General features: G+C 35.2%; 1 long non-coding RNA gene across 1 annotated transcript; it reads left to right on the top strand.

Moving 5' to 3' along the window:
- The first annotated feature begins 4,456 nt into the window (after nt 1-4,456).
- Nucleotides 4,457-9,566, top strand: LOC127160519 (uncharacterized). The gene is made up of 3 exons (XR_007826765.1): nt 4,457-4,513; nt 4,967-5,074; nt 9,302-9,566. It is a non-coding gene; the product is annotated as an uncharacterized LOC127160519 (long non-coding RNA).
- Nucleotides 9,567-12,320: the final 2,754 nt, after the last annotated feature.

Below are 12,320 nucleotides of genomic sequence, written 5' to 3' on the forward strand. Positions count from 1 at the left end.
GAGCTGGTGCGGTTCCTTCGGTGCACACAGCGCCTTCATCAGGTCCGCTGTCAGCCTGCGGTTCGTCCGGATCCGTCGGAGATGCAGCTCGACGAAAACGTGAACTGTGCACCGTAAGTCTTGTTTTTTTTTTTTTATTAGTAGTACTAGTATTTTTATAACATGTATTAACTACCAAATCAGTGAACATAATTATTTAATGGTGAGATGCAACGAGATGTGTATAAGTTGTTGTAAAGCACCGCTGCTAGCTTGTAAGCATTAGCAATATAATAAAACCGTGTAAAAATGTTACCATTTGAGAAGGCAAATCTGGTAAGTTAACCTCAGTTTGTTATTATTGTAACCATCAGGTGTAGTTACAGCTTAGTGACATTCTTTGCACAACTAATTGGTAATTTATTGTCATGTGGTGTGTTTATAAGGCTTTGGGAGACATTTGCAAGACGGTGTGTGAAGATCTGAAGCAGTGGATCCAGTTATTAACCACCTCTACTGGACTGCAGCTTTCACTCCTATTGGAGGTGCAGATGTGATGGAGGCCAAGTGGAAAAGCATGGTCAGCAATGAATGATAGTGGAATACTGCAGGTCACCAAAGGCTCTACAAGACTGCAGCACTTTCTTGTCTTCCACTACACCTGCTCCCCGTTCCAGATCCCTCCAGAGGATCAACAAAATGAAGCTGTTGGCGTGTATCTAGCACAGCATTCACAATTTAACATGTTAACAACACATTAGTGTGATACCCACACTGAAAGATTGTTGAATGTTTTTAAATGGGTCAGATGGTATATTTTTGTTTCAGTAATATATGTTTGGTACATCTACATTTGTTTTATTTATATATATATATATATATATATATATATATATATATATATATATATATACATATATAATATAAACAGTTGCAATGTTGTGTTTTGAGTTTGATTTAGTGCTGTATAAATAAAACTGAATTGAATTAACCATAAATGCAGATCTGCTTGATATATATGTGATGTAAATTTCATAAACAAGTTTTTATACAGTAAGAAAATTTGTGATTATTGTTTATTGATTGTCACCAAAATGGGGCCATTCAAAACCTTTATAAAGTCACTCTTCCTCTGTAAACTGTCTACTCATGACTGACACAACACATGAAGGTAAGGGTTTCCCACACAAGAATATAATGAAACACAAACGTGTTTATCTCCCTCTCTCTCTTTCCTGCTTTGACGACAAACCGCTTTATCACGTAACGTTAGTGTTGGATATTAACGAGTTTGACGCGCTTGATTAACAATTATTAGTTTCTGTTACTGGTAAGTAGTATCAATACTCGTAAATGACCAATATTAGCTTTGCTTTAGCCTGATTACATATCGTTTGCTAACGTGTGTAACGTTATATCTAAGCTAACACTGGTCTCTCACCAAAACATGTTCCCTGTTCTCCTCACACCACAACTCAATTCGTGTCATCTGACCGTTGTTCTGTCTAATCCTGGCCTGTCCCTGCTCTCTTGGACACACAGCAGACTCATAATTGTATGTGTGGTCCGTCATACGAGTGCAAATAAACATTTAAAATTTCCTCCGCGTCCGAACGATCATTGCGATCCATTGTTTTTCTATTGTTTACATTGACCACACTCCTTCTCGTTACGTCACTCCCCCCAGATGCGGAACTAAAATTCTCTCACAAAAATGACTCCAGAAGCCTTAATATTGTGTTTTAAAGTATAGTTTCAAGAAAATGTAGTTCCTACATTATTGTTCTATACATCAACTCATTGGAGTCGCTAACCTGGAATATGCACTTTAAATAGTCTTGTGTTTGTTTATTGTGTGTGTTATAGTCATGGGTTTTGAGGTCATGATTTGGTATATGAGGACTCAGTATAGTAACTGTATGTGATTCAACAGTGATCTGTGTTTTAATTAGTCTTGTGTTTGTTTATTGTGTGTGTTATAGTCATGGGTTTTGAGGTCATGATTTGGTATATGAGGACTCAGTATAGTAACTGTATGTGATTCAACAGTGATCTGTGTTTTAAATAGTCTTGTATTTGTTTATTGTGTTTGAGGTCATGATTTAGTATGAGGACTCAGTATAGTAACTGTATGTGATTCAACAGTGATCTGTGTTTTAAATAGTCTTGTATTTGTTTATTGTGTGTGTTATAGTTAGGGGTGTACAATATGACGATTTTTGATCGTGGACGATAAAAATGTGTCCACGATCTGCTTTTTGAAAAATATCGTAGTATCGTATTCTATCAGCTGCAGTTCTGGCGCCTCCGTCTCAATATACTGTACAACGCGACATACATTTATTTCAGTGTTAACTCAGCGGTAGTTACACTAACGGGACACTGCTCTTATTCACATTCACAAAAGTACATTATTTGCTTTAAAGTCTTGCCGGTTAAACATTTCATTCGTGAGGTGTTCCGACATGCGCTTTTCCACTGCGCGTACACCTGAAACAGCACACATTAAAATACTGTTACATAGCGCCTAATTACTGAACTAAGTTATGTATCACGTCTGATTAAGCTACTATATTGTCAAAACACACAAAGTTTACATATAAAAACAGTTTCTAGAAGCTTATGTCTAAAGTGAAAGTAAACAGTTGAATTGAGAGAAGAAAAAAAACGGATGCCTGCCTGTATTATATGTTAAGCGCTTAAAGGGGCAGTACTAAACATGCTGCCGCTTGTCATCAAAGGGATAGTTCACACCAAAAATATAATTCTGTCATTATTTACTCACTTACATGTTGTCCCAAACCTGTATTACTTTCTTTCTTGTGCTAAACACAAAATAAGATATTTTGAAGAATGTGGATAACCAAACAGTAGCTGGTCCCCATTGATTTTAATAATAGAAATGATCAAATAGACAACGTTCAACAGAAAAAAGAAACTCATTCAGGGTTAAAACAACCTGATAGTGAATAAATGATGGTATTAAAATAAAACACTATGACAGAATTGACAGACAGATGACAGAATTTTTATTTTTGGGTAAACTATTCTTATAATTGTTATTAAAACAAAACACAAAGAGAAAAATCACTCACTGCTCTTGAATGAAAGCCTTTAATACAGTTGCTTTAATAAGAATCAGTGTACAATTGATGTGTATATATATATAGTGTTTCACTTTTTATATTTAATTCATTTTCTTGAATGCTACTGCTACCTGAAAAATGAAGCACTGTTTGTATTCTTTGTTTTTATCTTTTAATAACAAAGATAAAATAATGACAAAGATTTTTATCTTCGCTCACTTTGGCCTAAATATGTGCTATTCTTTTTTATTTTATACTTTGTTACCTTGAAAGTCCTTGTTTTTAAAATAGGGAAATTAGTTTGGCTGTACTGCTCAGACAATTTGCAAAATAGTAAAACCAACATGACAAAGAATCGTGATAAAATCGTGAATCGTGATATTTCTGAAAAAAATCGTGATATGATATTTTTGCCATATCGCCCACCCCTAGTTATAGTCATGGGTTATAAGGTCATGTGACCAAATGACCATGTTTCGGTTCCTATGAAATGTTTTTTTTTTTTTTTTTTTATATATATATAATTTTTTTGTGTTAGGGTTAAAGTTATGATTTATTCTTACAATTAGGGGTGTCCAAAATTAATCGTTGAATCGATGCGTTGCGATGCGGACATGGACTGCATCGATAATCGAATAGATCATAATCGATTATAACCCATGACATCATTCACATACGTGCTTGTTATGCGAGTATTAAAATGCACTCTCTATTTCAAAATCTGCATATGGCACACGTGTGTGTGTGTGTGAGAGAGACACATGTGGCAGGCTTCATTGCACAGAATAAGCGCTGTGAGACGCGTGTGTATTTCTTAACTTCTGCTCGCTGTTATTTTAGTATTAGCTATATGCTTTAATTTCTCCAGTTTGTAATGCAGTACTTATTAGATGCATGAAGCTTACGTACTGACAGACTTTCATGTGCGCTTTGTCTTTGTTTGTCCTAAACCTCGCAGAGCAGTTAAATTCACTTGCATCTACTTTTATGATATGAAATTGATGTAATCCTGTGTTTGGCCTGCCATTATATTAGGGGGGCGGCTCTTAAGTTAATTTTATTTCATTGCATTTTTTTCTATAGTGCCAATCACAATAAAAGTCATTTAAAGTTTTTTTTTTTTTTTGTTTTTTTTAAATATAAATAGAATAGATCTATACCTTGTTGTTTTATTAAACAAACTAAATAGCCTAATGTTATTTATCTCATTTAATCTATTAAACATTACGTTGTTATAAGTTTGTTCTGTGTTTTGTTTCTGTTGGTGTTTTTGGCTATGGTTTCATTCTGTGTTTTGATTGTGTGTGATTTTGATTCAGGTAGTATAACTCAGAATATGTCTGTCAGTTATCAGTATATTGTTCTGTTTAATGAAGGTTTCATTCTTCTGCAGGAAATAATACCTGGTTCCCAGAAGCAAGTGAAGAAGCCAGCAAGTGCCTGTCAGGGTAAGATGGTTTATCACATTGTATTACATGGCACTCTGGAATACTCTGTTGAGCCGTTCAATATTACTTATAAATTTAAATATTAAGGTGCCTAATTAATAACGATTTTATTTACAATTAAATAAAACAAATTGTATTTTCATGGTATGTTTTAACTGTCTTTGCTTTAAATCAATCAATATTTCATATGCAAAAGTTAACTCACTGCCAGCTAATAAACTTTAGTGATGATCAATTACTGCATTTCACATGCTAAGAAAATATGCTAAACATCACAATGCCGAACAACTTTAATGGTATTGAATTCAAAATATTGGTATTGGAACTTCTACCTACACTCAACCTATGCACAACTGATTTGTCTAAACATTTACAGATTACTGAAATGTAATAGTACATTTGCATAATGAACACAAATTAAATTATTAATTTCAGAAATTGTGTTTCGTTTAGGTTGTAAGACACATCAGCTTGTCAAAGAGGAGATGTCATCTTTAAAAAAATGCTCAGTTTGTGATGGACCATTTTCCCCGCTGAAGTGGTGGGGGCTGAAATGTAAAGGTTAGTATTAAAATTCATATGGGACTTTTTCATGTTGACAGGTGTTATGGTAACAAATACATATATGGCAAATGAACAACATATTACATATATTTAGAAATGATTAAACCATGTTTGGCTTTCTGGCTTAAAGGTAAGAATTGTGACGGCATACTATTTCCACATTAAGGGGAGCACAGAGCAAGTAATGGGAATATTTTCTAGCATTAGGGCTCATAATCATGGTCAGGTTACTATGAAACTTAAAAGGCATGTTATTAAGTAGGCATGAGAAAGCCAACTTAATGGAATCCGACTTGGGCCCCGTTTACACTAGTGGATTTTAGTTTTAAAACGTTTACGCCTATCGTTTACACTACTCTGTCGTTTTCCAACTTCGAAAATTGAGACTTTTGAAAACGCTGCAGTTGTGTTTCAGTGTAAACGAAGGAAAATGGAGACTTTGAAAAACGATGGCGTGGCTGCCCACATTCTCTCTGCGTATCCTTGATGACCGTGTAAACAACAACATCATGCGCGTTGTTGAACCCATAGATATGTGTTGGTAGATTCCTCATTCGATCGTTCCAAGCATGCAGATGCGTCCGCGATTTTAAATAATAGGGAATCTACATATCTATGGTTGTACAGTAGGTGGCCAACCAAAACGCCTACTACCGCCGCTGCAGGGCCACGGAGTTAACTTTAATTCAGTCGCGTGTTAAAGTCGTTCACGAAACTACCGCCAGGTGGCGCAAGGTTTCCAAACTGACTACAATTTTGTTTTGTTAAATAGAGATAACATAACCAAATAAAACAACAATAACATTATAATATAACACATTTAAAAATTATTAGAAAAATAATTGAAATAACATTTTAGAAAGTTAATTTCAAAACTGAAATAAAATGTTGTGCGTGAAAAAAACGAGTTGTCACATACAGGGGTTGGACAATGAAACTGAAACACTGGCCAATATAGTGTTGGAGGTTTCATGGCTATATTTATGCAGCCTGGTGGCCAGTCTTTACTGATCGCACATTCCACCAATAAGAGCAGAGTGTGAAGGTTGACTTTGTGCACCCAATAGCTCAAACATTGTACCCTGAAGGTGGTGCCGTGTATTAGGACGATAATGCACCAATACACACAGCAAGACTGGTGACAAGAGTGATTTGATGAACATGAAAGTAAAGTTAAACATCTCCCATGGCCTGCACAGTCACCAGATCTGAATATTATTGAGCCACTTTGGGGTGTTTTGGAGGAGCGAGTCAGGAAATGTTTTCATACACCAACATCACATAGTGACCTGGCCACTGTTCTGCGAAAGGAATGGCTCAAAATCCTTCTGGCTACTGTGCAGGACTTGTATTTGTCATTCCCAAGATGAAATAATGCTGTATTGGCTGCAAAAGGAGGCCAAACGCCATACTAATTGTGGTCTAAACCCAGGTGTTTCAGTTTCACTGTCCAACCCCTGTAAGTTTTAGTGTAGGTCTATCACAAAAAAATTTTGCTCTTGAGCTGTTTTCATACATAATTTCACCTATTGCGCAAATTAAATGCTAATAGCCTGTTCTTCATCAGTTGGAGAAAAACAATCTGTAGGCTATAGGCCTACATAAAAATATTTTAACAAGTTTGAGTTTTCATACTTTGCTAGACTATTTAGATAATTCATTATCAGGCAGGCTATTAATATTTTTTTTCTGATGAACTTTTATTAGATTGTATTATTAATATAAATTTGAATGTTTATTTTGGTTATTTTATTTCTCATAACCTACAACCGACGGTCGTTAAGCCATTAGCTATTAACCGACAAAGATTGTTAAATTACAATGAAACTACATTCAAATTGATATGTGGCTGTAACCCATTAAAAATGCCTAAATTCATTTCCAGGGATTAATTTTATACAAGCAAAAAGCAGCATCAGACTGTGAGGATTCACATCACATCACGCGCAGAGCTTGTGTGAACAGAGAAAAACCTAGCTATATATAGCCTAAAATAAATGAATAGGCCCATATGCCAAATATATTTTTCTAACGAAATAATAAATTAACAAAATGAAGGGAAAAAAAACTGCACCAAGTAGTAGCCTATATGCAGAATTTCAGTAAATTTTTGTGATGCACTCTTGAGAAAGTGGCCTCCAATTTGTTTCCTTTATTTACAAAAAAAAAACAAAACTGTTTTTATTGTGAATGTACACAAATAAAATATTTAAAATAGTTTCAAATAATGTTTTATTCTTGAACCAGTATTGTAAGCTGTTTCCACTTTTATAAGAGGAAAAAAAATCAGATGATCCTGCCGGCGCTGCACGCAGTTATAGGCCTATAAGCATTACTAACTAGACAACTTTCTCTTCAGAACAAAATTAGGCCTAATAAATTTAAACTTTCAACTTATTATAAAAACATCAAATTAAGATATGTACAGTGGGTACGGAAAGTATTCAGACCCCCTTAAATTTTTCACTCTTTATTATATTGCAGCCATTTGCTAAAATAATTTAAGTTAATTTTTTGAATTTTTTAGAATAATTTTTTTGAATACTTTCCGTACCCACTGTATGTTTGAGAGGTAACTCTCTTTTTCTTACCATATACAATTTTAGATACAATAATATGAATATGATTTAATGCGCTTTTGAACTAGTCTACAGAGAAACGGTGCTTTGACGCAAGCATCACCACAAACACAGACGCTGTCTATAGGCTATTTTTTTCATGTCAACACTACATTTATTTCATAATTTTTTGCTCATAGATAAGACTAATACTTCATTTGGAAATGTAATGGTCTACTCTTATTTTTGTGTCCACTCACAATATCAAGAAAAAGCTGTGCTTTTGTAAAAAAAAAAAAAAAAATGCATGGTTATTACTAGGCCTACAGCAAAAATATATATTTTTATATGAGTTTGAAAAATAAACGGGGCTATCATTCATTTGCCATCCAGTGTGCTCACTGGATGGATGTTCAGTTCATTATGAAAAAAATATAGATTTATTATAATAATATATGATTAGCATTTGAACACTATAATAAACACACAAAATGATCTGCATGATGACACTGTTATTATTATTATTATTATTATTATTATTATTATTGCGAATAGGGCTGTGCAATTAATCGAAATTCAGTTTCAATTTCGATTTCTGCTTCAAACGATCATGAAAATGCAGTAATCGAGATGAAACGATTATTGCGCCCCATTCCGCTCTAAACGCTCAAATACATGCAAAAATATTTCAAAATGAGGCGCTTGGTGATTGTTCGTGTAAACGCTAGTCAGTTATGTCTTAAATGATTATAAACAGTTGAGAATGAAAATACGTGTGCAACAGTATATTGGACCCGTGTGGTTAAAGCGGCAACACATAATATTCCTTCTGCCGTCTCTGTGCCTAATATGAATAAAACGTAAAAATACAAAGAGAAAAATCACTCGCTGCTCTTGAATGAATGACGTTTGTAGTTTTAATCAGAAACAAAGCATGTTTAACAATTACAGTAAAGACACCGTTTTATTTTACATTCAAATAATTACATTCAATTTCTGTAGTATTGTTAGACTACTTTAGACTTGCATAAAAGTATTCAGTATTTTTTTTAAAGCACTGGGTTTAATTTGTATCTTTTTTTTTCTGCTGTATTGCTATCTTTAAATTAATCACTAATATAAAGTTTTGGACCCTGTCATAATCGTTAAATAATCGTGATTACAATATTGACCAAAATAATCATGATTATGATTTTTGTCAAAATCGAGCAGCCCTAATTGCGAAGTGAGAAGAGTGAAGAAAATTTTACCATTTTACACTAAGCAACAGTAAAGAGACTGAACCGACTCCAGCTGGAGGGGGTAGAGGTTTGGGGGTGGGGGGTTGATAAAGTTGCGGAACAGGTTTTGACAAAGTGTCTGTTTTGATTTGGAAAATTACCATGAATCGTACGATACACGGTACCTGAATCGTTACACCCCTATATTTTACAAAATTGAATCTCAATTTCTAGTGCTATTATGGATCAGATTTAATGACGTTTCATTAAACAATTAAAAGACAAAGCAGAAAGAACGAAAGCTGCAGATTGGCTTTTTGATAAGAAACATGACACTTTGTTATTCAATTTGGGATACTCTCTATTTAGAGGTGTCCTGCAAGGCACAATACCAAAAACTAGTTAGTGATTTTAACAAACATTTGTATTGTCTTGTTTGTTCTTAGTTGGTGGTAAACAGAAGCCAAACAAAGGTGCAAGGTGACCGTGGTCGAATGCAGAGGTCAATGCAGTATTGAAGCATTTCAAACCACACATTGCCAAAGGTCATCTGGCGTCTTTAAGAGAGTGTGAGCTGTGCAAGAAGTGCGAGCCAGTTCTACAAAATAGAACATTACAAAACATCAGAGGTATTGTCCGTAACAGAGGGGTAACCCTGAAGCGCAAAATGACTCTAACTTTTAACTGATTTCACTCGTTTACTCGGTAACACTTTACAATAAGATGTCATTTGTTAACATTAAATACATAAGTTAACATGAACTAAGAATCAACAGCTGTATTTTTATTAACTAACATTAACGTTAGTTAATAAAAATACAGCTGTTGATTCTTAGTTCATGTTAACTTATGTATTTAATGTTAACAAATGACATCTTATTGTAAAGTGTTACCGTTTACTCTTCTAATTCTTACGTGTTCACTGATTGTACTTCTTAAAAGCTGTTTTTAAAGAAATTTTTTTATGAATATTCACAAATCTTTCATGAATTGACAGTGTTATCATTATAACATATAGCAGTTTGTGTAATACAATTGCAATACAGTTGCTTTATCGTGTTTTACCCAGAAATTAAATTCATTTTTCACTCATTGAAATAAATGGAAATTTATAACTTCAACCCTGGAGTGTTATTGGAGGGAATTACTGAGCTTTTGTGACTTAAAAAAATATATATATTTAGCAAATCTAGGTCAATGAAATTACCATATATGGTTCCTCGCCAGTCTATGGTCATCTGTTTTCCCAAAAAATGCATATATTTAAAAAAAAATTAAATAAATAAACAAACAAAACAACACATACAGTGGGTACGGAAAGTATTCAGACCCCCTTAAATTTTTCACTCTTTGTTATATTGCAGCCATTTGCTAAAATCATTTTGTTAATTTTTTTTTCCTCATTAATGTACACACAGCACCCCATATTGACAGAAAAACACAGAATTGTTGACATTTTTGCAGATTTATTAAAAAAGACAAATATCACATGGTCCTAAGTATTCAGACCCTTTGCTCAGTATTTGGTAGAAGCACCCTTTTGATCTAATACAGCCATGAGTCTTTTTGGGAAAGATGCAACAAGTTTTTCACACCTGGATTTGGGGATCCTCTGCCATTCCTCCTTGCAGATCCTCTCCAGTTCTGTCAGGTCGGATGGTAAACGTTGGTGAACAGACATTTTTAGGTCTCTCCAGAGATGCTCAATTGGGCTTAAGTCAGGGTACTGGCTGGGCCATTCAAGAACAGTCACGGAGTTGTTGTGAAGCCACTCCTTCGTTATTTTAGCTGTGTGCTTAGGGTCATCGTCTTGTTGGAAGGTAAACCTTCAGCCCAGTCTGAGGTCCTGAGCGCTCTGGAGAAGGTTTTCGTCCAGGATATCCCTGTACTTGGCCGCATTCATCTTTCCCTCGATTGCAACCAGTCGTCCTGTCCCTGCAGCTGAAAAACACCCCCACAGCATGATGCTGCCACCACCATGCTTCACTGTTGGGACTGTATTGGACAGGTGATGAGCAGTGCCTGGTTTTCTCCACACATACCGCTTAGAATTAAGGCCAAAAAGTTCTATCTTGGTCTCATCAGACCAGAGAATCTTATTTCTCACCATCTTGGAGTCCTTCAGGTGGGCTTTCATGTGTCTTGCACTGAGGAGAGGCTTCCGTCGGGACACTCTGCCATAAAGCCCCGACTGGTGGAGGGCTGCAGTGATGGTTGGCTTTCTACAACTTTCTCCCATCTCCCGACTGCATCTCTGGAGCTCAGCCACAGTGATCTTTGGGTTCTTCTTTACCTCTCTCACCAAGGCCCTTCTCCCCCGATAGCTCAGTTCGGCCGGACGGCCAACTCTAGGAAGGGTTCTGGTCGTCCCAAACGTCTTCCATTTAAGGATTATGGAGGCCACTGTGCTCTTAGGAAGCTTAAGTGCAGCAGAAATGTTTTTGTAACCTTGGCCAGATCTGTGCCTTGCCACAATTCTGTCTCTGAGCTCTTCAGGCAGTTCCTTTGACCTCATGATTCTCATTTGCTCTGACATGCACTGTGAGCTGTAAGGTCTTATATAGACAGGTGTGTGGCTTTCCTAATCAAGTCCAATCAGTATAATCAAACACAGCTGGACTCAAATGAAGGTGTAGAACCATCTCAAGGATGATCAGAAGAAATGGACAGCACCTGAGTTAAATATATGAGTGTCACAGCAAAGGGTCTGAATACTTAGGACCATGTGATATTTCAGTTTTTCTTTTTTAATAAATCTGCAAAAATGTCAACAATTCTGTGTTTTTCTGTCAATATGGGGTGCTGTGTGTACATTGAGGAAAAAAATGAACTTAAATGATTTTAGCAAATGGCTGCAATATAACAAAGAGTGAAAAATTTAAGGGGGTCTGAATACTTTCCGTACCCACTGTACATAAAATATAAATAAATACTTCTCAAAACTGAAGTTGATCCACTGATGTCACATGGACTATTTGACAGATGTATTTACTATGTTTCTGGACCTAAATAATTTCAGTTGTGTTGCTGTCTATGGAGGGGCAGATACCTCTCTGATATCATCAAAAATATTTGTGTTCTGAAGATGAACGAAGGTCTTACAGGTTTGGAACGACATGAGGGTGAGTAATTAATGATAAAATTTTCATTTTGGGATGAACCCTTCAAAAGTAAACCACATGAGATCAGGGGGTTATTACATATCTTATGAATTGAATTAAATTAAAATGCCCTGCAATTGTAATTTTAGTATCCTAAACTGGAATACTTATAGTCTGCTAAATTGTAACAACTAAATTTGTTCTTAAAGCACTATAATTTTGTGGAAGTAGTCCTGAAGTGCAATTAAAGATATACTTAGTATATTTTATTGTGCTAAAGTGGAATTATTGCAAGTATACTTCAGGTACACTTTAAATATTTCTCATTTATTTTTCAGACATCATACAGTCCTCACCAAAAGAG

The sequence above is a fragment of the Labeo rohita genome, unplaced genomic scaffold (genome assembly GCF_022985175.1).
Source record: "Labeo rohita strain BAU-BD-2019 unplaced genomic scaffold, IGBB_LRoh.1.0 scaffold_373, whole genome shotgun sequence".
Classification (NCBI taxonomy): domain Eukaryota; kingdom Metazoa; phylum Chordata; class Actinopteri; order Cypriniformes; family Cyprinidae; genus Labeo; species Labeo rohita.